Genomic DNA, 25992 nt, shown 5'->3' with positions numbered 1-25992 from the left:
ACCCTGCCCTTCTTTGCACATCATCAGCCATGTGTTGGTTTCAGTATGTGATCAGTTCGTCCCTGGATAATTTCCACGGCATCTTCACAGGTCTCATACTGCTGGCCTCTTCCATAACCACTGATGCAAGCTAATGACTGGCACAGAATGCACTAATGCATAACTTCAATGCTATTAACTCCTGTAATGCCTTTTTTGTTCCAGAGACGTCCTACTCAAATATAATCCAAACTTTTTAGTTTGTTCAGTCCCAAACTGTTCTTGCCATTAAATGCTTTCACGGCCATGGAGTGGATTCTAACTCACAGCGACCCTGCAGGACAGGACAAGAACTGTCCCTGCGGGTTTCTGAGACTATAAATCTCTATGGGAGGTGTAAGTCACATACTTCTCCCAAAAATCAGTTGATGGTTTTGAACTGTTCACCTTGTGGTTAGCAGTGCAACGCATAACAAGTATACAACCAGGACTAGTGCTACTTACTGAGTTTATTAGGAGTCAGAAAGGAAAAGTTTACATGTATCATCTTATTTAATCGTCATTTACAAAATACTGAAGTTTTACTGTGCTCATTCTATAGATAAGGAAACGAGTTTTTCAAAGGTAATAAACTTAAAAGTTAGACAACTACTAGGAAGCCCTATAGTTTCCACTTATCCAAACCATAACAATCCTTCCTCTAACATGAACAGTAAGGGTTTATACTTTTCTTATTGCATTACTATATGTGTTCTCATTTCTGGGTTGAACCATCTAACTGATTAAAGTAAGTTAAGGACGGTGATCTAGCTACGTGAGTTCACTGAAAAGAACAGATAACAGTGCATGCCTCTAGCACCCAGGACATTGCCTTGTACTTCTTGGGCAATCAAGTGATTGTTAATTAATATGAGCAAAATATTTCCATCTCCAAAGCAAAGTGTGTTTCATAAGTCTAATTCATAATTTAAAATTAAATTTATTGCATAGTAGGCATATCACTTATTTATTGAATTTTAATAAGAAGCTTTCAAAACTCAAGTTTTTGAGAGATTTTTAAACTGTGTGTGATTCGGATAAAAGTTTATAGAACAAATTGGTTTTCCATTTAACAATCCGTACACACTTTGAGTCTCTTCAAGCATGCCTTAATATTGAAATCCCCACCACGTAATAAATGCCATTCTTCCCACTTCTTCCCCTTCCTAGCCATTCCTGCCCCTCAACTTTAACCCTAGGCAAATGCTGCCCTTTGATCTGTGGTTGGCTGTTCTAGGGAGTTCATACCCCCGATATTACTGTTCATTAGAAAGGCTTGCCTACTGTTTGGCATAAAGTTGAGCCCCAAGAGTTGGCTCAAGGTTAAAGGGTAAGTGAGAGCCACAGTCTTAGGGGTTACGCCAGTCTATCATATCAGTAAGCTTGGGTTTTAAAAAAAATATATTTTGAGTTTGTTCCACATTTTTCTCCCTTCTATCCATAATTTCCTATTGTGACCCCTTTCAGAGTACCCAGCAGTAGTAGCAAGACATCATCTTGTTCTTCTTAGCTCACAGTTATGGAAGACTGGGGCTCACTTGGTCCATTAGTCATTTGACTGACTAATGGTGTCCATAAACTTTGATTTTCTTCACATTCCAGGTGGAATAAGACAAATTAATGCACCTTGGATGGCCATTCAGGAGCTCTGGTGGCACACTGGCCACAAATTGGGCTGCATCTGCAAGGTGGGCAGTTAGAAACCACCAGTGGCTCAGGGAGAAAGATGGGGCTGTCTACTACCTGAAAAGAGTTAAAGTCTCTGGAACTCACAGGGGCAGTTCTACAGGGTTGCTATGAGTCAGCATCGACCTGATGACCATGAGTCGGTTTAGTTGATAGATGGCCATTCACGAGTATGTAAGACCTCAGTGACTACTCACCAAGATAAGACGTAGCACATTGCCTTTGTGGACTATGTTCTGCCCCAGGTATGTTCTATTGTTGCATTGCATAAATTTGCTGCACGAGACCTCTTTAAAGGGTTAAATGAGGATGTTGTGTTAAGAACTGCAGTGCATCTGACCCAACCCAGGGCATTTTCAATCACCTCATATGCATGTGAACAATTGGACACTGAATGAGGAAAATCAACGAAGAATTGATGTTTATCAATTACGGAAGTGGTGAAGATTATTGAAAGTACTATGGACTACCAAAAGAACAAACAAATCTGTTTGGGAAGCATGTTTCTGAGTAGCAAGGATGGAGAGACTTTGTCTCCCATACTTTGGACATACCCTCAGGAAAGAGGTAACAAAAGGAGGAAGACCCTTGACAAGAGGGAACTACATAGTGGTTGCAACAATGGGCTAAAACATAACAACAGCTGTGAGGATGGCACAGGAACCAGCCAGTGGTGGTGCTGCAAGGTAGGTGATCCTAACTGCAAGGTTGGAAGTTTAAGCCCACCAGCCTTTCCAAGGGAGAAAGATGAGGCTGTCTACTCCCATAAAACCAGAATGAACTCAATGGCTGTGTGTGTTTTGTTTTGTTTTATATTATTTACAACAAAGTCCTGACACAACAAAGTTATGGCACAAAGCATGATTCTGCCACTGTTGTAGTTTTGCACACTGGGACTACCTTAGCCTACCAAAATATAGATAACAGTACCCTCCCCCCAACAACTAAAGATCTGAAACTGCCCGGTCACTCTGAAAAATTATAATAGAGTGGTGTTATTAATTCCTATTTTCCATGAAGAAATCACTCCACTATCACATGACAAATGGCATAAAATAAAAAAATCTGAAAGGAGGAACGTTTTCCTTTCCAACCCGGCACAATGTTAACACCACCACTTTTCACACAATAGACATATTTGCTAAATATCTAGAACAGTTACTCACTCAACAAATGAAAAATTATAATCAGCAATGTCCTCTCTTCATCTCCCAAAATGCTTGTCATTTTAAGCTGCCCTTTACTGGATAGGTAAACTCTAATGTGCCTGATGCAATTATCAATGACCTTGTATTCCAAATTCACTGCCATCAAGTCAATTCGGACTTATGGAGACAGGTAAGACAGGAGAACTGCTCCATAGTTTCCAAAGCTGTATCTTTATGGAAGCAGAATGTCACATCTTTTTCCCAGTGAGTGGTGCGTGAGTTTGATCTGCCAACCTTTGATTTTCAGTCAGGTGCTTTATCCACTGTGCCACCAGAGGTCTTTCAATACATTTATCTCCCAATAGTATAGGCATATTTTGGAGATATTTCAGGTTCAATCCCAGACTACCCCAATAAGATGAACATCACAATGCAACAAATTACATAAGCTTTTGGGTTTCCAAGTGCATATAAAAGTTGTTTCACATTATAATGTTTGGAGCCCGATAGGTGTAGTTGGTTAAGCGATTGGCTGCTACCCACAAGGTCAGTGGTTCAAACCCATTAGTCACTCCACAGGGAAAAGATGAAGCTGTCTATTGTAAAAGATTTACAACTTTGGACACCCTATGAAGAAGTTCTACTCTGTTTTAGGTCTCTGAGTTGGTGACAGTAAGTATACTAAGTTATGTGTGCAGTAACATTAAAGAAAAACTTGAAATAATGAACAAACTATGGCAGAGACTCAGGCAAGCAGAAAGCAAATGTTTTGAGAATCAGGATGGCAACAAATATACAAATGTGCTTGACACAATGGCTGGATGTATGGATTATGATAAGAGTTGTACGAGCCCGCAATAAAATGATTTAAAAATATATATGGCAGAGACATGAGGGGAGCACACGTGGTACAGACTTGTGGGGCACACGGGGTTGCCACAAACCTTTAATTGGTAAAGACTGCATTTTCTGTGGTGTGTAACAAAGCAACGAGCAGGAAAACACGCTGTGCCTGTAGACCTTTTCACTTACTCTCAACTTCTTTCACTTTTGCTATCTTCCTTCTTCTTTTCTTTTGTCTTCCCACTCTCTTTCAGCTTCTTCCGTTTCCCCATGTTCTCTGTTTCGCTTATGTTGGATCAGGGTTTCCCAACCCACATCAGCAGCTATGTCTTCAGGGCCAATAAGTGCACTGTAAGACAGTTGTTCTTTTCCTCCGTTTTTATTTCAATGACAATTCTTAAAATTTGATATAAACATACTCTGGGTCATCTTCATGACTACCTGGTAACCAACTATCCCACACATTTCAATGTCTACATGGACTTAACTGCACAGGAGTCAAGAAGCATTAACCAATCAGGGCCAAAGGTCAGACAGGTAAATGTAGTATGTGCATGTGGATCCGCCCGTTAGACCCATTGCTGGCACAGAAAACCATACCTAAGGGGCAAGCTCTCAAATGCAGAAGACTGGCAGGAGGAATGGGTCACCGTCAGACAAGCAGTGGTGGAGACCGCACATAGCCATAATGCCAGCAGCTATGTGGTTGCAGTTAGCCCTCTTTCAAACTAATATTCATGGGAATTTTAGATTCCAGTTTTGTTATTTGTAAATTGCTTTGGATTTTGAGCAATAGAAGAGCTATACATTTGATGTCTTCATTCTTATTTGCACTATAAGTCACATTATAACAAACCAATTTCAATCACCTTGAGGCACTACGAATGTTTTCTTCCTTACAAGGAACCTTTACATCACTTGAGTGTGTGTAACAGAGGCTTGAATTGTGGCTCCCCCACTGGCAATCACAGAGACGGTTTGAATGGAAGCTAGAGCCTTTCCAACCTCTAGTCCTCCTATATTCACCAATGTGTCCATTCCTATCCAAAGGGCTGCCCAGATACCACAAGGTAAAGTGACTTAGCTATAAGCAAAGCCAGCATGCCTGAATGTTTTGTTCATTTCCATTAACCATTTCCCTTCTTCCACAGCATATCATGCTCTGCCATTATTTATTAGTGTTAACTAGGCATCCTAACCTGCTAAAAACTCCTAAATCCCTCAGCGCAAGGGACTACATCTTTCACCTCTGTCTTCCCGTGCCAGCTAGCAGGAAGCTCTTCACAGAGCAAACTCTCAGTGAAAAATCATGTCAGACTGCCTACTTGTCTCTTGTACCATCTTGGGCCAGTTCTTGGGGCTATCTTCTGCCGTCCAGTGATGACAACCATGATGGCTGACAGCACACTAACATCACTTTGGCAAACATGAACAATAGCTTTTTCTTTTGCTTCCAAATGGTTTCACAAGAAAAACAAGATCATTTCTATATAAACTTACTCTAATAGAATAAGTCACTATGACAACAGTTTGACAAGTCTAATGGTTAAGTAACACATGTTCAGTATCTTTCTACTCTGACCCCTGCAAAAAGGGGTCTGTTGACTTTGGAGTATTGGGGGGGTGGGGGGGACTGAGAAAAAAAACATTTTTAATGGAACTCTTTAAAGTAGCCAATTTGTAAAGGATGAGTTTAAATACATGCAGCATAAAATGGGGAAGAAATAAAGGATCTCACTGCCACGGAGTCAATTTCAACTTACAGTGACCCTCAGGGACAGAGCACACTGCCTTTCTGGGTTTCTGAGGCTCACCTCTTTGCAGGAGAAGACGGTCGCATCGTCATCCCACAGAGCGGCTGGAAGTTTGAACTACCAACCTTAGGGTCAGCAGCCAAACTTATAACCACACCACTAGGGCTGTATACAAACTGCACAACAGTTTATAGACCAGGCATTAAACTATGGTGGGTTCATAATTCATCACGGACATTTGTTTTCAATAAGTTCCTAGACTAAAGAATAAGCATCCTAGTAAAACATGTATCTCAGCCATGAGGATCCAAACCTTTTCTTCAGCCTGAGACATATGAGTACAGATGCCAACAAAGAAAATGGCTCACTCACTCTCCCTGAGAAATCTGAACAGCCACAGCCATCAAGAAACAGGAGAGCCTGCAGTCCACTTTCTCCAGCAGTAAACAGAATGAACAGCTAAGAAGATTACCATCTCACGGAGAAGAAAACGCATTCGAAGAATCTATCTCCATGAATTTTCTGCATGTAACAGGACATACTATCCAAGTCCTCAATGCATAAAGGAAAGGCACCACATTCATTCTCCAAAGATGCTGCTTCACAACTTGGGTGTTTTAACGTGAACAAACCACTCTGGGTCTTACAGCTTTTGCTATCAGCTGCAGCAGAACATCTAAAGGTCAAGTTATATAACATCTGGGGAAATGGAAAACTATCACACCTCTTAGCAACCATTTCAGAATGCTACACAGCAGAAGTCTAGTTGTTCCAGACTTTTAAGCAAATAAACAACCAAAGAACACACATAAAATTAGGATTAATGAGGTAACATCTGTTTTTAAAAAATCATTTTATTGGAGGCTCTTATAGATATTATAACAATCCATAAATCAATTATATCAAGCAAACGTGTACATATGCTGCCGTCATTTTCAAAACATTATCTTTCTACTTGAGCCCTTGGTATCAGCTCTTTTTTCCCCCTCCAAATATCAATTTTTTTAAATGAAGACACATTTAATTCAGATCTAATTTAGTCTGATATGGGAGCACCTGGGCAGTTCACCTGCATGTGGGTAACTTTCCCTTTTTACAAAAATTAAATTAAGTAATTCAGAATTTACAGACAGTAAGTCTTAAAGATACTTTTTTTAAACTGGGTAAAACAGTAATTATATATTTTTTAATTGCAAATAAAGGCTTTACCCACTTCAAAACCTCCATCAAAATGATAAAAACAAAATATATCTTATTTATGAATTCATTTTTCTTAGATGTTAACAAAAGGAAAACTGTTGATACAAAAGTAGCACCTCAAAGATTTCAAAGTAACAATAGTCTTTCTGGAAATAAAGTGCTAGGCTATGGATTTGCAGCTCAGTGTGGATGGCTCTCTCTGAAGGGCAGTAATTCCCATCAGTGGGGACATTCCATTCTGTTTTTCACCCACACGTTAAGTTGGGCAAACAGATGTCAGAAGTCAAACATCCTGCAGAGGACATGGCCACCTTGTGACCCGTGGAAGAGCTGCATCCTTCCGTCATGCTCCATCACACTGCAGCGTGACATGTTGTACCACTGACCTGCTCTCAACCTGCGGGTTACAAGCCCTTTGGCTTTGGGGGTCCAATGACTCTTTCACAGGGATCCCCAAATTCACAACAGTAGCAAAATTACAATTATGAAGTAGCAGCAAAAATAAATTTATGGTTGGGGGGGGGTCACCACAACATGAGGAACTGTATGAAAGGGTCGTGGCATGAGGAAGGTTGAGAACCACTGTACTAGACGTTCCAGTAAGTTTAAACTTTTACTCACATCAATAAAGAGGCTGACTTCTTTCGGTAATAAGGCTTTGTCTCTTTTATATAAAAATCTGTAATTTTAATTATTTTTACTTATTATTGTCCTTTTACTTATTAGGATTCAATACATGTCTTGGCACACATTTTAGCATGATAAAATCCACTGTTAGCCTTACATAACCAAGTAACCCAGATTAAGGAATTATATACTGCTTGCTAGGAATATGTGTTCTGTTGCTTTATGTACACATAAATACAAATGGTGCTAAAAATCAGCAGACTACAGTCAGAAGAGCAGTATTTCAAATAATGGTCACAATGAAACAAACCCTCCTCCTCAGATGACAGCCTCACAGGCTGTGTGATAAAGCCCAAGGATCCAGATTCAAACTGATCTTTGTCCACTTGGAAGCGCGTGCGTGCATGCGTGCGTGCGTGCGATCATTACTAACCACAGAGATCATCCGTACAGGCTATCACCCAGGGGAACGGGGCGGGGGATGCAAAAAGACAGCAACCATTTGTTTCATTTTCTTCATAAGAAAAACAACTGACATCTTTTCAGGTAACGTAGAAGGGTCCCTTGACAAGATGTCTTGGCACAGTGGCTCCAATGATGGGCTCTAACATGAGAAGAATTGTTAGGATGGAGCAGGACCAGGTAGTATATCGATTTGTTGTACACACAGGGTCGCTATGAGTTGGCCCCTAACAGTAACAATTTTAAAAAATCATTATGAAGCATATGCTCATAAAGAAATCATCTAGCATGACCACAGAGATTTTTATGCAGGCTCTCTAAGGTCAGAGTGAGGTATTGATACAAATCTTTTTGCTGTCTTGTTAGAGGTTTTGCATTGGCAGGAAAGCACCACGGCTCAACTACCTCACATGTTTTATGGATGCAGTCTGATTTCAAACATATCTGACTTATTATGATTCAAGTTGACTCAAAAGAAATATTTGAAATTTATTTAATTCAACATGCCCACTCTTTGTTTGCACTCTCGAGACCTGGGGAGCTTCCAGGCCTTGGAAGGGAAGTGGAGAAACCATCCTCGGAAGAACTCGCTCAGTGCTTTCCGCTGAGAAACTGATGCTCTCTCAGAATGCAGAGCAGAGTAAATAGTGAAGTACTGCATTACCAACCAAAAGGTCAGCGATTCAAACCCACCCAGGGACACCTCAAAAATAAGACCTGGTAACCTTGCTTCTGAAAAGGCCACAGCCCTAAAAACCCTATACAGCAGTTCTACTCCTTATCCTAAGACCCCCATAGAGTGGGATAGATTACATGTCAACTAACCACCATCAACTCACTAGCCGTGGTTTAGAGCAGGGGTTCTCAACCTTCCTCGTGCTGCGACCCTTTAATACAGTTCCTCATGTGGCAGTGACCCCAACCAAAAAATTATTTTCGTTGCTACTTCATCACTGTCATTTTGCTACTGTTATGAATTGGGCGACCCCTGGGAAAGGGTCGTTTGACCCCCCCCAAAGGGGTCATGACCCACAGGTTGAGAACCGCCGGTTTAATAGGAAACACAGGTAAGAAGGGAACTGAAGAAGCTCACTCCAACTCTATGTAATAAAGTCTCAAACATAATGCTCCAAGTGTTAATATGAAACATCCAAGACTTACTCATGTGACATCAAAGTTTGGGTATAACTTATCAATACTCATATAAAATCATTTGATTAGCAAGACCCTACATGGTTAGTTTGTGAAAAATAAAGTTCTCATGTGAGGGACATATTAACTTATGTTTTCAAAACCAACAATACTTAGCATTAGCTCTAACTGCATCCATTTGTTTTGACTGGTCAATGCAACCTACTATCTTCTTGTTCCCGTAAAGAGTGGGTAAGAAGCCAAGTCCACTGCCCCCAGAGCACATTCCCACTCAGAACAGCTTTCTTATAGGACTGAGCAGAACTGGTCCACAGGGTTTCCAAGGATGGAAATCTTTACGGAAGGAAACAAGATAAACAAGCAGCCATCTAGCTGAGAAGCAACAAAGTCCACATGGAAAAAGCACCCCACCCTGTGTGATCATGAGGTGTCAGTGAGATCAGGTACCAGGCATCGAAGTCCAGACAAAAAAATCTATCATTGTGAATGAGGGGGAGTGCAGAGTGGAGACCCAAAGCCCACCTGTAGACAATTGGACATCCCCTTACAGAAGGGTCACAAGGAAGAGATGAGCCAGTCAGGGTGCAGTATAACATTGATGAAACATACAACTTCCCTCTAGTCCTTTAATGCTTCCTCCTCCCACACTATCATGACCCCAAATCTACCTTACAAATCCGGCTAGACCAGAGCATGTACACGGGTACAGATAAGAGCTGGACAACAGGGAGTCCAGGACAGATTAAACCCCCTCAGGACCAATAATGAGAGAAGCTATACCAGGAGGGGGAGGGGAAGGTGGGGGGAGAAAAGGGGAACCTATCACAATGATCTACATATAACGCCCTCCCTGGGGGACGGACAACAGAAAAGTAGGTGAAGGGAGAAATCAGTCAGTGTAAGACATAAAAAAATATATTAATTTATAAATTATCATGGGTTTGGGAGGGAGGGAAAAAATGAAGAGCTGATACCGGGGGCTCGGGTGGAAAGAGAATTTTTTGAAAATGATGATGCGGGAGATGTGCAAATGTGCTTGACACAATGGATTGTGATAAGAGTTCTACGAGCCCCCAGTAAATGATTTTTTAAAAAAAAGGAGGAGGAGGAGGAAACTGCCACATTTTTCTCCCGATAGAGTATCTGGTGGGTTGGAACAGCTGACCCTGTGATTAGCAGCCTGAAGCTTAACCACTACACCAGTAGGGCTCTATAATATGGGGAAAGGAGCAAAGAACAGCAATTCCGTATAGATAGGACTGTTCTAGGATTATGAAAGAGTGAATGGGGGCAGAGAGGTAGGGAAATAGGAACAATGAGTCTTCCTGAAGGGGGATCCAAATGTTAAGGTAGCCAAGGTCTGCGAACAAAACGAACAAGCTCAATGCAACTGAGTCAATGCAGACTCATAACGACCCCTGAGGGTTTCTAAGTCTGTAACGGTTTCAGGGAGTAGAAAGTCCAGTCTTTCCCCCTCAGAGCTACTGGTAGTTTCGAACTGCCGACCATGTGGATCACAGCCCAACTAGTAGCTGCTATACCACCAAGGCTCCTAGCAAAGGTCTCACTGGGCCCAAATTCCTCCCCATGAGCAAGCGTGTCCCCTTATAGTAATAAGGCTTTGTGTCATCAAAAATCATAAAACAGCATGTGTCTTGTAAACAGGGAATCTGAAAAGAGCCCAAGCCTGGATAGCAAAACTATTCCCAGAGGAAAAACATACGAAAAGAAGGAAATGAAGCAACTGTCCAAACACTGAGGTAAATAGTCTGCTTTTATCACTCATCTCATACCTGTTACCCCTGCACCACAATGAGGTGCCATCTTTCCCAGGAAATGGATGACTCCCAGGAAGGCCTGCACAGCACAGTTCACCTGCAGCTTAATAATGAGGGGATGTGTGGCATCCAGCAGGTTCTCAGTACAAGAGGGACCTCGCCTTAGGGCCACAAAGGCCTCAACTTTCAGTGCCATTTTCAGAAAAACATGACAAGGAGATAAAATCTTTCATCTGTTCTTCTTCTAACCTACTGAGAGCTGAGTTAGTATTTTTTATCAGCTATGGCTGAGATGTGGAATTTCAATGACTTCTACATCTTGATTGTGTCAACATTTCCCCACCCTTACCAAGGGGTGTGACTGCTCACTTCTAACCCTGCTCAGAAGGCTAGTACCTTTGCTGCCTTCACTTCAGTCACGTTTGTCTAATTAGGGGGGAAAATAATAAATTTTAGAAATTATGATGCCACCTAACAATGCTCTTCCATTTACGGTATGCTAGCACCTGGCAGAGTGTAAAATACTTTCAAAGGCCCCATAAATTGTTAGTGGAAACACTTTCACATACACCTTCTATTCATAATTACCATCATGAGCTATGATAATGTTATAAATTCTGTTCACCCAAGATTAACTCACACTTCTGTATTAAGTGTACGTAACTGTGACTACCTTTTATAACAACGGAAAGGCTGTGTCAAGAAGCGAGTGGTTCTGGGCACCAGAATCCCTAGAACAGACCCAGGTTCAAATGATAACGGTCTCATGAGTTGACTGTCAGAATGTACACGGGTTCACACACCCTCTATGAGCCTCAGTTTTCTCATCTGAAGGTTCATCGACAAGAATGGCTACCTTAGAAGGTAAACTACGAGGATTACCTGAGAGTGCTCTGATGGCACGAATATTAAGCCCTCAACTGCTAACTGAAAGGCCAGGGGTTCAAACCCACCAGCCACTCCAAGAGAGATCTGCTCCACTCAAAAATATGCCCTAGGAAACTCTTCTGGGTAGTTGTACTCTATCATATAGGGTCTCTGTGTGTCAGAATCTACCCAACATACCACCACCACTAGGACATACAAATTACCAACAAGGGTTGGTCATGTAGTAAATAACAAGAGAAATGCTCACGTCTCTCCTAGATTCAAAGCAGATGCTATTACTAAATTTAAATGAAATAGAATAAAATGCAAAGTAAAGCCTGGTCACCAGTTAATGTCCATATCTCATTTACTTAAGATATAAAAGCCACTAGCTGGTCTCCAATTTGTATAGTTTCTGTTCCTTTGTACATTTCTGACCTTGCTCAACATGTTTAAATTTGAACTTATCACTCTTGCACCTTGAATATGCCATCAGCAAAAGATAATGTGCTTACATTTCAGAAACGAGCAAATTCCAGTAAGGATGCCATCCTCTAGTATCCACTAATTGCTTGACAATAAAATGTAACCACCTTTTGACATACTAATGGAACATAATAACAGCATCCCAGTTAAGTGAATAAATCACTAGATCTTAGTTTATTATTGATTAAATGTTGTTTTAAAAGAAATAGGGGGGGTGAAGAACCAAAGATTATAACTAAAAATCAGTCAAGGCATAAACACATTTAAAAGTCATATTCAGATTACCCCCACCCCCACCCCTTCTAAGTATCCCATCAGTCAGTATAACTGGCATTTACAGCTCATCTCACTAGATGGTCACCATATGCTGGATGGGTGGGTGGGGCTTGTGAAAGGCTTTCCTGAATAAAAGAACCCGGTGGACTCTAAGCAGCCAGCACCACCATGCTACTTACAAATCACCTTGCACATACCAAGAATCCAAGGTTGGTCAAATGACCAATGACCACAGGAGGAGCCTGCAGCTCTGTCACCACCTCCACCACTCACTACAAAATAAAATAAAACATACTTAAATCTGGCTTCTTGTTGTGGTGGTGGTGGTGGTGGTAAAACATGTAACAAACCAATTGCAACCATTCCCCTCTAACCACCTTCGATTTTTTCATCACTTTGGCAAATTTAGGTCTGAAAAGCGACAGATGGCAAAACTGTACGAACACCTGTGAGAAATACTCAGTTAAACTACACTTACAAGTTTAAAAAAACTCTTCAAAAATAGAGACTAGGTAAAGTATCCTTTACAAATGTTGCAAGCAACTTCTCCCAAACTAAAACCTGTACCGCGTCTTTGAGACACACAGTTCCTCATTCTGAAAAACCCTGACAATGCTAGCAATGTTCTCTCTCAAAAGTACAACTTCCAAAGAAATGGAAAACGGAAAGTACTCATTTTAAAATCCACTTCCCCCCGTTACAGACAAGTCATAGTTGATGTACCTGACTCTTAAAACCCAAACTGGGGGGCTTGTTGCCCACGTCCCCCCCATTTTACTTCGGAAGGAGCTGTTTTTCTCTGAGCTTTTTTGATCCCTCCAAATAGTACCTCAAAATGAATCTCTGTCATTTCAAATTTTAACTAGTAATACCGTGTTTACTCTGAGCTATTAATATTAGTAACTTTAGCAAGATTTTGCCATACAGTGACAACACACCACAGTGAACTTCCCCATGGTAAACCTTATTAGTAGAAAATGGGATGACAATTTCTCTTTAAGTGGTAACAAACTACAATTTTGAGATCTGGAAAAATAAAGGACAAACAGACACTTACTTTGAAGTAGCATGACGCAGCCCTATGCCAAGTAACACTCCTTCCGTGTTCCTTTTCCTTAAACAAGTATCTAAAGCCACGTTCAAGTCTGTTTTCTTACCTGGGGATCTATCACCCTATGCTGCAGTGGTGTTGCAAGAACAAACAAACAGCTGGCCCTCAGTGAAATGACAGCTTCCTGCATGCAAGGCTGTCGCCGCTGCGAAGTGGCGGTGAGTCAGTTTCCGACCCTTAGTGACCCTTGTACAACAAGGCGCACCACTGCCCCATCCGTGTCAGCCTCCCAATGGGCGGTTTGCGCCCGCTTTTTCCCAGCCACTGTCATCGCTTTCTCTGACTCTCTTCTTTATTAAGCATGGGGTCCAATATTCTCCCACGTTTCATCAACTCTGTTGGAAACTGAGCTTTTTCACCTTGGGCTCTCCCACACTAGCTTCCCGGAGCCTGGCCGGGGCACCACTCTTGCACTGCGTGCACACACTGAGCACGTGCCGAGAAGTGCTCTGTGGTTCAACTTACGTCAAACCAGAAGGCAGGCAGGTGTGGCGTTTTGTTTTGCTTGTTTGTTTTGAAGCAATGCCGCGAGTGGCAAACACACAGGGGAAAGTGTACAGCCACTTCCCTTCCCAGCCTGGCTTGATCATAAAACTCCAGTTGTCTCCAAATGCAGAAAATGCACACAAGACTGTATAGCAACGAAGTAACTGTTCTTTGTAAAAATGAGAAAAGAAACGTTTCCTCATGTTTTGACCTTTGTTGGAGACAAAGCCTCTTATTTAATAAAGTTCCAATCGAACTCCTTCCGTCACAGAACTCTCTCCGTCAGATTTCCCCTCTCCCTAGGGAAATAGACATATGTCCCAGGAAGAGAGCCACTTCAGTGCTTCAGAGCCAACTTTTCCAGAGCCGCATACAATGCAATGCAATCACGTGCCCATGTAAAGTGCTCCACGACAAAATGTCTACCCGCCACCCAGCCACTTCCCCAGTGCAAGTGTTCTGATGTAACATTTGGCTATTCCATTTCTCGTTCCTTTATCCCTGGAATAAGCTGAAGGCAAGAGAAATAGGTAATGGTGTTACATGATTTTTAAGAAACAAACTAAACAAGAGGTTGATGTTTATGTCAACAGGAGCCCTGGTGGCGTAGTGATTACAAGTTTGCCTGTTCACAGCCAGGTCAGCAGTTCAAAACCACCAGGCACGCCTCAGGAGAAAGATAGGGCCTTCTACTCCAGTAATGAGTCTCAGCCTAAGAAACCAACAGGGGAAGTTCTCACCCTGCCTAAAGAGTATGAGTGGGAATCAACTAGATAGTAGTGAGTTTTGTTCCTTTTAATGGAAAACCTAATGGGCACAAAGTTCTAGAAATGTAAACACATTTCCGAAATACCACAAACTGGTATATTTCTCTAAAGAAACTGCTAAACTAAATAGAATTACATTATTTAAGTAATGTATCCCACTATTCTTTAATTAAATCTGTGAATCCAATTAGTGGTTCACAGGGGATAAATGAGCACATGACAAAGTTGTAAGAGCACATAAAATCAACAATCAAACAAATACATACAGGTTATCAAGAGTGAACCAGTGGTGATTTGCTAGATTCTGGGTCAATTTGATTTCCACACCCTACCACACTGCACAGGGGGACTAAACCTTCAGGTCCCCTCCCTCTCCTCCAACCCCCCTCCCAACCTTTCTAGATGTGATCCTCTCCAAATGAGTAGCCTCGAGTCCAGTCTAAATCCAAAATATTTAATATCTTAGCATATATTTGGTTATTAAATGGACTGTAGTTCTATACAGACATACTAAAGCCCTTCAGATAACAAAGAACCAGCCCTTGCTGGAGACATCAACAGCTACCCTGTTTGTTCTGAAGAAGATCTGCGGAAGAGCTCTTTGATTTGGGTAATTCTCCTTGAACCAGAGCCAATTCAAATAAATATAGGAAATTCTTTGTCAAAACTCAGATTCACTACAAATCTTTTTTTCCTTTTTTTTTAGAAAAACAAAATGAAACCTGAATGGAGGGAAAACCACAGGAGATGAAAGACTAATTTAGATTAGGAAGACAATACGTTACCTACTTGAGTATCCACACATCCATCTTGGCTATGAAGCACTTCCCTCTTCTTGGGAATCACTAAATATACCATTGTTCTCACCCCTTTGTTCTAAATAAAATTAAATACTATAATACAAAACAGAAAAAAATCTCCATATTCTCAATGGTCAGTTATCAAGAAGAACTCACTGTATATGAGAGTTCATGATTTGGTCTCAAATTAATGAAAGCGAATGTAGTACAATGAATTAGTTAGCATGCCCTTTCTAGTCAGTCTTTGTAACACCCATGCTATAGGAATGGGTAAGGACTATGCCAAAGTAAAGTGCTTATGGCCCCAATAATGTAAGTAAGTTCCAAGGCAACCTTGTGGGTGTGGGACCATGCAAATAAGGAAACCGAAATGGGGATTGCTCAGCTTTAACATCCTGAAGGAGAAGGATCTCATGATCAAGAAAGACTGCAGACCCCTGCGTTGAACCTCCTTAATCCAGGAGACAAGAAAGCCATGATACCAGAGACAGTGAGATGGCAGGAAGCAGCCAGCAGCAGCACCGACAAAAGAACAGCCAGGGAACCATGACCAAACCCGGGCTTTTCAACATTAACCCATGAGAAGGAGAGCCACTCTGAGCAAGGAACAAGACATGTAATGGAACTGTAAGCACGCACTTCTATCCAGGGTGCCTGCAATTTTTTCTTTTCCTTTTTTCCTACTCTATTACCTCATAAAACCTCGTGACGACTCTCCTTTCCTGAACACAAGGGCAACTGGAATAGACGGCGCCTGGATCCTCCCACAATGACTCTGAAGACTACTCTACAGATCATTCTTCCATGCAACTAGATTTCACATGCTAAAGTTTTGTTTCTTAATCCCACATACCCATGCAATCATCAACCATCAAATAGTCAGGTAAGGGAGGAAAAAAGTTACGAATCTTGCTCTATTCAACAGCACGTTATACACAAGTCTAAATAAAACAACTTACTATGTCTTTTTGAATTGTTTTTAGCTGATCAGGAACATCAGTACCCAGTATATGGGGTTTTAGAAAATTGGTTGGCAACTAGCAAATAATTTTTAAGTCTGAAACCTGATCCTTGTTCAAAAGCACCATGAATTCTAGTGAAACAAATCTTATTCAGCTAGTGACAAATTCAGCTCTTTCTCAATAACACCCTCCACCCCACCCTACCCACACACACAAAGACTGTTAATAAGCCCAGAGAGAGAAAACATGTCATAGTATTTAAATGTAACCTTGTTAAAACAAACTTGACTGTTTCACATCACGATATGGCACAGCATTCCTTTTGTGCCACAATGGTACAACCACTCTGGAAAATTGCACCATGCTTCCTGCAGAAACTAGAAACAGAAGTGCCTTAGGATCCAGTAGTTCTATTTGTCGGTATATATATTCAAGATTTAAAAAGCAGTGACATGAATAGACATATGCACACCAATGTTCACTGTAGCATTATTCACGAACGCAAAGAGATGGAAACAATCTAAGTCCCCATCAAGGACTGAATGGATAAATTCTGGTATGTGTGTCTCATAGAATACTATATAGCTACAAGTATAAGGAATATTGATAAGCCCTGAAATATATTAATCTGTAAATGATTATGCTGGATGAAATAAATCAATTACAATTGTCAATAAAGCAAATCTTGCATGGTACCACAATTATAAAAAGTCAAGGATGAATATAAAAACAGAAAGCTTTGTTTGGCTTTTTTAATGGTAACCTGGGATTGGAGAGAGGTGGGGGAAGACTCACTGTTGACAGTGGACACATTACTTTCTGGTGATGGGAAAGGCAATCCAAAATTTAGGGCATGTCAATACAATCTGACCAGGACAAATAAAAATACTAAGAAGCACACCCCAAAGAACAGTCCGACAACTGTCTGGTCTTAAACTACAAGAGTTGTCTAGGCTTAAAGTACAGGTGTTACACTTTTCAGACTTTGTTTTTCTCATCAGGTTAGACTGATATAAAATAGATATGGAGCTTTTGTAAGCTCCAACACCTGGAGAAGTCTTGTGTCTTATTAAGTGCAAACGCAATTACAGGTCAGGTTTCTTTTAGCATTCATCATCTGTTTCCCCCAAACCAGCTAAATTGTCTCACTGTAAACTGAGAAAGAGATCATACTGAGGCTGGCATTTCAGTAAAACCACGTAGTCTCAAAACCTACCTTTGATAAAGAGAACAAGCTGGGTTTCTTAGGTGTATGTGAAATAAGGCTTTCCCTAATGGCCCTAAAATGCCATCTAAATATCAGAAGTTAAAAACCAACAGTTTGACATTTCTAAGGAATAGGTCTTAAAGGTGGGGGAGGAGTGAGTCTTTCCCTGTGAACTCACAACATAGATGTTTCATTTCTATTTGACATGCCACCTGACCCAAGTGATAGAAATCACATGTGACTTAAGCAGTCAGCTGTTTTCCTCAAACCAGCAGACCTAGGGCCACCCCAGGGTATGTGAACAGGCTGCAATGTAACAGAATGCATCAGTAAGGCCTGCATCTGACCCACAATCAAGTTAATCAGCTCATATACTACCTTATCAATAAAATTATGCTAACCTTTTAGTGGCCTAAAGTTTACGTGTCTTTAAAGCCCCTGTAGTTAAGTGTAAGTACTTAGTATGGCTCTTCTATCCACATCTCTCTCACCAAGAGATTGGCTGAAACTATACAATAAAGATGTGTGAAATATTAAGAGGGCATTGGTTAGTTTTATTTGTCATTCTCCTGGCTGTAAGAGAGCTATCTCCAAAGCAGGAGTAGGGAGAATTCCTGGGAGCACCAAAGAAGATGAACTACCAGCAGAGCATGTTGGAAATCTCTGCCTGAAGTAGAGGAGGCGGCAGACCCTGGCACGCTGAGACCACTGAAGCTGAAGCAGGAGGACCATGAGGCAGAGCAGAAGCACATCGCTAAGACTCTGAGACTGAAGCAGAGTAGTGGGCTGGCTTCCTGGCCCGTAGAGGCAGAGACCAAGAGACGACGTGGATGAGACTGTGGATTAAAGAGAGACCTGGCTACTGGTGAGGAGAGGTATTGCTGTGGACCAATGACTGTATCCTTCATGTTTTCTGATCCTGGCTTGTCAGAACCTGTGAATTTCCCTAATAAGTCTCATTGACGGTGAGTGCTGCCCAAGGTTCTGTGTGACCACTGCGCTGGATTATCACATCCAGCAGCAATGTTGAGTGCTGTGGGAAGAACTGCTGTTGTCAGAGGAGTCGAGAAAGATGGAGAGTGGAGGCATGTCTGACTTCTGTCTTACAGCAATTGCTGTTGGTCTGATGTGGAGAAGGGTTCTCCTTTGCTGGTGTAGGCAGAGGAGGTCCAATGTGGCCTCCAAGCCATTTACCCAGTTCTCATCCCTCATAGATCTGCCTTCTGCAATGATGATGGCTACCAAATGCACTAACACTGCAGCACTATAACCCTAATGAGACTGACATTTCTAACAGCATTTTACAAAGGAAGCCATTAAGATTCAGGTTACCATCCAATGCCAAGGCTCAGACCTATCATGTAGGGGAGTTAGGATTTGAACCCAATCCTACAGAGTCACTATCATTAAACAGGTGGCATATTTCTACTTCTGTCATAAACGTTAGAATATATCAGTTACCAGCAATCATCTTGAAAATTCTGGACTTGTCTAAAATGCATGAACAACAAAACTGGGAAAATGTTGACTCTTTTCAGATTTAATTATGGATTATAAAATGGTTATGTCATAGTTCCATTTTTCATTTAAAAGTTAAGCCATTGTTTAAATGAATCACAAAACAAACACCTATCACAAAGAACTTTAAATCTTTAGGCTGCTACTGTTCAGTGCTGTCCAGTCAATTCTGACTCACAACATAAATAAGAACTGCCCGGTCCTGCATCAGCCTCAACATTGTCATTGTTTGAGACCCCTGTTTCAGCCACTTCATCAATCCATTTCCATGACTGTCTTCCTCTTGTGCTGACCGTCTACCCAGGGTGATGCACTTTTCTGCCTTGCCTCTCCTGGGTCAGGCACTTTGAGTATAGCAATACAGACTCTAAACAGGAGAGATCTACAAAATATAAACTATCCTCTTTTAATATCCTAAAAACTTTAAATAAGATAAAGGCTCTTTTCTGCCTTTCCACTCAAGACATCATCATGTGGTGGGATGTGAATGGACTATTCTTCCTCCTTTCCTTGGCCTCAGTCCCCACTTACCTGCCAGAGTGTGACCATGCGATTCAAGATATCTCACTTAAACAGATGTGTGCACCTCTCTTAGACACATCCCCCCCACCCGCACAGTGATAGCAATGGAGGAGTCTAGTCCAACTCACGGTGAGCCATGTATTGCAGAGCAGATCTGGTTCATAGCATTTTCTTGGCTGCAATCTTTATGCAAGCACATCACGAGGCCTATCTTCTGTGGTTAGGTTTGAACCTATAAATTTAGACTGGCATCAGAGTACAAACCCTTCACAGAGCTCAATTAGATAAGGCAGCAGACTTCCAATGCTGAAAGAAAGACCCCCCAAAAAAGGCTAAACTGGATGTGTTGCAGTCAATGGCCATGGCATCTTAAACAATTTAAAACACTACACCAAACCCCCATGAGACTCAATTCCCTTGTACCATTGTAACACCCAAGTTTAGGGCAAGGAGTACTTAAACCCCACACCAGGAAGAGTTGTGCTCCCTTTTCCTTCTGTCGATCAGGATACTAATGTTCAAAGCTACACAAGTGACAAAATCTAGGGATTCAACCAGGATCCATGAACACCTGGTGTTCTCTATGTGAAGAGAAGTAAAACAATATATATCCTTTGTAAGACAGCAACCAGAAGTTACCATCTTTGAAAACGACGGATCCCATACACTTGATGTACTGCACTGAATCATCTCAAATATGAACTTCAAGCCATTAGCCAAGTGTACTTTCAGCACAACGAGCATCTCCTGCTATAACAGGGAAGAAACAAAGGAGTCTCTAGAGCCTCTTTTAATTGGGCCTTACACCACTACATGATTTGAGCTAGAAAATGAAGGGGGGCTTTCTCCAAGGTACGATATATGGAAGAACACCACCAATCCTGAAAGCAAGCAACTACTGTTGTGTAATAAGGAGATGGCTAAAATGACACCATAATTCTAAAGATTGTTTTCTGAATCTTCTAATAATTATGATAGTCCTCGGGGGTAGAAAGCATAATTTATGGGAATTTTAACCTAACAGAGCAGTATCTATTGAAATGAAAACAAAAGGGAAACAATTAGATAATTACTCTTTTAATTAACGATTTTCCTAGGAATTCAAATTTTTAAAATCCCATTGGTTTTTACCACATTAAATAAAAAGGAAATCATTACCATAATAGAACTGATAAATCTCAAATCACATTTGACAAAGTGGCCCACTATAATAGTTTCATTTATTTATACATTACTAAACAGGAGTCAAAATGCCAATTATTCTTTATGATTTTATCACTATGAACCTAAAGTTTAACATGAAAAATAGCACTGTTTGATTAGGTGTTGGGGTAACAGAAGAGAACCCTTCACACGGGTCTTTATGAAGAAATATTTCATCAAGATTGACTGTCCACTGTACAGCTGATGGGAGTTCCTGGGTAGCACAAACATGTAAGCACTCTCCTGTTTGCTGAAAGGTCGGCAGTTTGAAACCAACCAGAAGTGTCTTGGAGAAAGAATTGGTGATCTACTTCTGGCCGGTCATAACCTTGAAAACTCTATGGAGTAGTTCCACTCTACACATGTGGGACTGCCGCCAACGGACACAACCACAACAAACATTAAAAAGAGAGAGAGCTCCTTGATGTCTTCTATCTCTAGAAAACACATCAAGTCTAATTCATCCTTCTCTGTACACAGACATGAATTGCAAAGGAAACAGCAAAGCACAATGTCAATCAAAACAAGACACTAAGAGACATGCCTTAAAAGGGACTTGATACAAACAACAATGCCCATCATCTGGAAGCAGCTTGGCTTTCCACCAAGTGAGCTAGTTGCTCAATGTGTGGTTAAAACACAGAACACTTTATTGATTCTGCTCCATTACTTGAAAGGATAAAAAAATCATCCTCATGATAAATGAGTATGCTTCCACTAAAGCACCAACACACTTTATATTTGTACATCTATCTGCTTTTAAATATGTATGAACTATTTTTATTCTATGCAAGTAAGAATCATTAGCAGGCATACACTCTCATTTTTTTTGCATTTAGCTGTAAGAACACAATGTCTTAACAGAAAAAAAGACATCCCAGGAAACGCAGGGGTGAAATGCACTTTGAGAACACTAGTTTTCTATTTTTCCGTGGGAGGAAAGATTGGATATTTGTTTCCCAGGACTAGAAATAATAAAGTTATTGCTGCAGACCTGAGCATTTTTTGCCACAGATGGGGTCACCATGCAAGCACCATACCAGGCTAAGCACCATACCATGCTCTCTGTAAAATTCTGATTGCTCATATATAGTGCTCAGTACTTCACCTAAAGAAATGAATTTGTCGTTAGCCAGAAACATAGCTGTAGGCTATAAGATTGCATTCCACATGATAGACTCACCAGTGGCCCTCTCACAGGGCTCAGTAGTGTGCCAACTCAATGTACTCCATACTTAACCATGTGGGAAGGAAAACAATGATCTACCCACTGGGTCAGAGCTTCCCTGACTTCAATTAAGCTTTTCACCTGGCTCTCTCTGCAAGACCTTCCTGTTCTCAGTGGTTCATTGAGCAAGCTGTCCTTGTAGAGGCACATGGCTGGTGAAGACACCCTATACCTGTAAGTATACGCACTCTTCACTTACTGACATAGTTAGGCCTCAAAGACCCGGTCACTGTGGGAAAAATCAGAGTGATGTGTGAACAGAGGATGACCACATCACATCCCCAAACAGCGATGACTGCATCACTGCATAACTGCCATCTGTGACCACTGCAAAATTACCAAACGGCATCGCAACTGTCAAATATCATCACTGTATAACTGTCAAACTACTGAGAATCATGGCCCAGCCATTGCAGTCAGCATTATTCTCACCTTGCACTGGATATTATTGCCAGGCATGTGTTGTTAATGCACAAAATAGTTGCATAACGTTTTTAATTTGAAATTTTGAATAATGAGATAGTTGGTCAGTGAGGAATATGTGTAGCCTGCAACATCTCCCTCACTGAGGACCTGATCTATTCCATGGAATACACACATTTCCCACAAAACTTACCCTAAACTCTTTACTACATAATCCAAAAACACTTTCTACAATCCTCAAATTAAACAACACATTTTGCTTGAGACTATCCACAAGCCGCACTGCCTCTAACACAGCGACAATAACTGAATTAGTGTGGAAAGCCATGACAGTTAACATTTAACCTCCTTGGTTTTTTCTTTTGTTTTGTTTTGTTTTTTTTTAGCTTAAAAAAAAACCTTTTTATTGGGACTTAGGTAAAGGTTTACATTTAACCATTTATACACAGCTTATTTTATCTCGTCCACTTTAATTCCCTCAGTGTACCATGTTGTATTCCACTTTCTGTAACTTTTTAGTGGAATTTGAATGAAAGTTTACAGAATAAATGGGTTTTCCATTCAACAACTCACACATATTTGGTTCTGGGGCATGGACTTCAGTCCTCACAATGTACTCTTCTCACTTCCTTCCTGTGTTTACCATTCCCTTAGTCCTTTCCTTTCCCTTCCTGCCTGCTGAACTTTAGAGCTGGGCAAATGTTGCCCTTTGATCTGGTATTGTTGGATGTTCTACACAGTGCCTTCGAAGTCATAGGCCTGTCTGTTGTTTGGCTGAAAGTTGAACCACAAGTCAATTCAGTTCCACCTTAAAAGTGCCTAATCAAGGGCCCTAGGCGCTGGGGTTCCAGCAATCTCCATCAGACCAGTAAAGCCTGCTATTTTCTGTACAACTTTGAGCTTTGTTCCACAATTTTCCTCCCACTTCATCCAAGTTGGGTGCTATCGTGGCACTGTGGGTTAAACACTGGGCTGCTAACCATAAAGCCAGCAGTTCATACCCACCAACTGCTCCGTGGGGGAACAATGAGGCAGTTTGTTTGCTTAAAGATTTATAACCTTTTGGCAGAAGCCCTGCTGGCCTACTGACTAACAGGTTAGTCAGCAGTTCAAAACCACCAGCTGTTCTGTGGGAGGAAGCTGAGGCTTTCTACGCCTTCAAGAGTTACACTCTCACAAACCCACGGGAGCAGTTCTACTCCGTCATATAGAATCCCTGGGGGTGTCAAGGGGCTTGATGGTTAGTGAGTGTGAATTTGTGATAACCTTATGGAGCCCTTCTAGCCTGTCTTACAGGGTCATGATCAGTTGGAATGGACTCAATGGATGTTCTATTATGATCATCTTGTTTTTCTACCTATTACACTCATCGCCATGGAGTTGAATTCCAACTCACAGAGACCCTTTAAGACAGGGTAGATCCTATTATTTCTACCAAAGTAGCAATTGCTCATAGAGTTTCCAAAGCTAAAACCCCAGCAGAATCGGACTATGCATCTTTCTTGTGTGAACAGTTGGTGAGTTCAAACTGATGACCTCTCAGTTAACAGCTTAGTACTTAATTAGTTAGCACCAAGGCTTGCCTAGTTTTTTGACCTGGATAATTTAAGTCACCAAAGCATCCAGTGACATGCCTGTTCTCATGAGCTGTTTCGAATTGAAATCTCTCTCTCTCTCTCTCTCTCTCTCTCTCACACACACACACACACACACACACACAATCTCAAGCAAACAATTTTGTTGTATGCTATTACTTTTTTCCCATGAAGAAATGCAACTTGCCAGATTCATCATTAGTCATCTTTGGATGAAAAAAAAAATGCAAAGAAATACTTTCTGTTAAACTCAACTTATGTGTGTGTTTTAAGAATGTTTTTAAGAGATGTTTCCAGCAGTTCTGGAACTTTATAAGGGCTCTGTTACCTAATGGAGTTTTTAAAATTCAGAAATGTTATTTATTAGCACCAATATATTTTGCTAGTACAATTTCCACCAAGCTCAACACCAGAGATACCTCAAAACATTAATATATTGGGAATTTAGTTTTATTTTTCTAATCCTAAAAATCAAAACATCACATCTATCAGGGATGGACATGGAAGAGGGATGGCAGTGGTGGCAAGTACTGAAGACTGTGAACTGGGCCAAGGACTTTACATGTATTGTGTCACCTGATCCTCACAACAGATAACCGTTAAAATCATACCCATTTTACATGTAAATAAACAGACCTGAGTTCTTTTTACACAAAAGGGTTAGAGGTTTGAGTACATTCAGGAATCGCCTCAGAAGACATCGAGAAACCTGTCTAAAAAAGATCAGCCACTGCGGAGCACAGTTCTCCTCAGTCACATTTGATGTTTCCAAAGAGCTGACGTCAACAGGACAATTGCTGAACATAGGCTTAGAAAAAGCATACTACTGTACACAAGTTTTCCCCAAATTAAGTGGCAAAACCAGGAGTCTGGCCCTATGCTCCAGCTTCATCACCATCGCTTCCCAAAAAATGATGCTCTGTCTTTTCATTTTTTTCACTACACTGTTAAGATATTTTCAAGTTTTATTTAACAAGTTCTACTATGGGAAAGTGGCTTCCAAAAGAGGTGAGATGACAATGTCCTTTCTTCCACCTTCTAAGACAGTCCCATCAAAGCTAAAGATAACCAATGTGGCACACACCAGCACTGGTTTTCCTCTGATTCTCAAGAAGTGTAAAGAATGTTCTTAACTAAAAAGAAACAACAATGGCGTAGCAGGTACTCATGAGGTTATGATCTGAAAGGTCAGCAGTTTGAAAAAGAAAGCTGAAGCTCCCCACTGCCCCACAGTGTTGATGGTGGTGAGTTTTTCAGTAGACGTGTTCCTGTTTTGCCTTTCTTAGCCAATATAGTGATTACACATAGGAGAGGGTGATCATTCTCCCAAAAGTAAGAGAACTTTCTAACAAATTAAACAGGTATTCATTGAAGCCAGTCTGGCATGAATTGCTGCTCTCTGTAGGCAAGTTATTTACCAGAACGTCTTGAGTCACTTCCAAGACATTCTGGTAAATAATAGATACTTTAAAATCCAAACCAGCAAATTCTGGCTCCTCAATAAACTTAGATACTTTAAAATCCAAACCAGCAAATTCTGGCTCCTCAATAAACTGCTTGAATCTAAGAAACCAACAGCTCTGAATGTGACCCAGGTGATTCAGAAACAGGCAAGAAGTACCTGGAAACCACTAATCACGCCCCTAGGGGATACCTTTGCCCAGGCACCTTGTAGAGAAATCATTAACAACCTTGCACTCCCTCCTTCAACATGCCAAGTCAAGAACCTCAGGTCCACACAGTAATTACTTCTTCCTCTTTCAGCTTTACAGTTTTAACATAACGTTGAGGAAATCAGCACACCTCAGAATCTTCGGAAAGAGGTTCTTTACCATTTGTAGTTAGAGACTGTCCTTTGGCTCTCCTGGTGAAA

The sequence above is a fragment of the Echinops telfairi genome, unplaced genomic scaffold, assembly GCF_000313985.2.
Source record: "Echinops telfairi isolate 266 unplaced genomic scaffold, ASM31398v2 ScPeMD7_31;HRSCAF=116, whole genome shotgun sequence".
In the NCBI taxonomy this organism is placed as follows: Eukaryota; Metazoa; Chordata; class Mammalia; order Afrosoricida; family Tenrecidae; genus Echinops; species Echinops telfairi.
The sequence above is the reverse complement of the archived record's forward strand: the minus strand, read 5'-3'. Positions refer to the sequence as shown.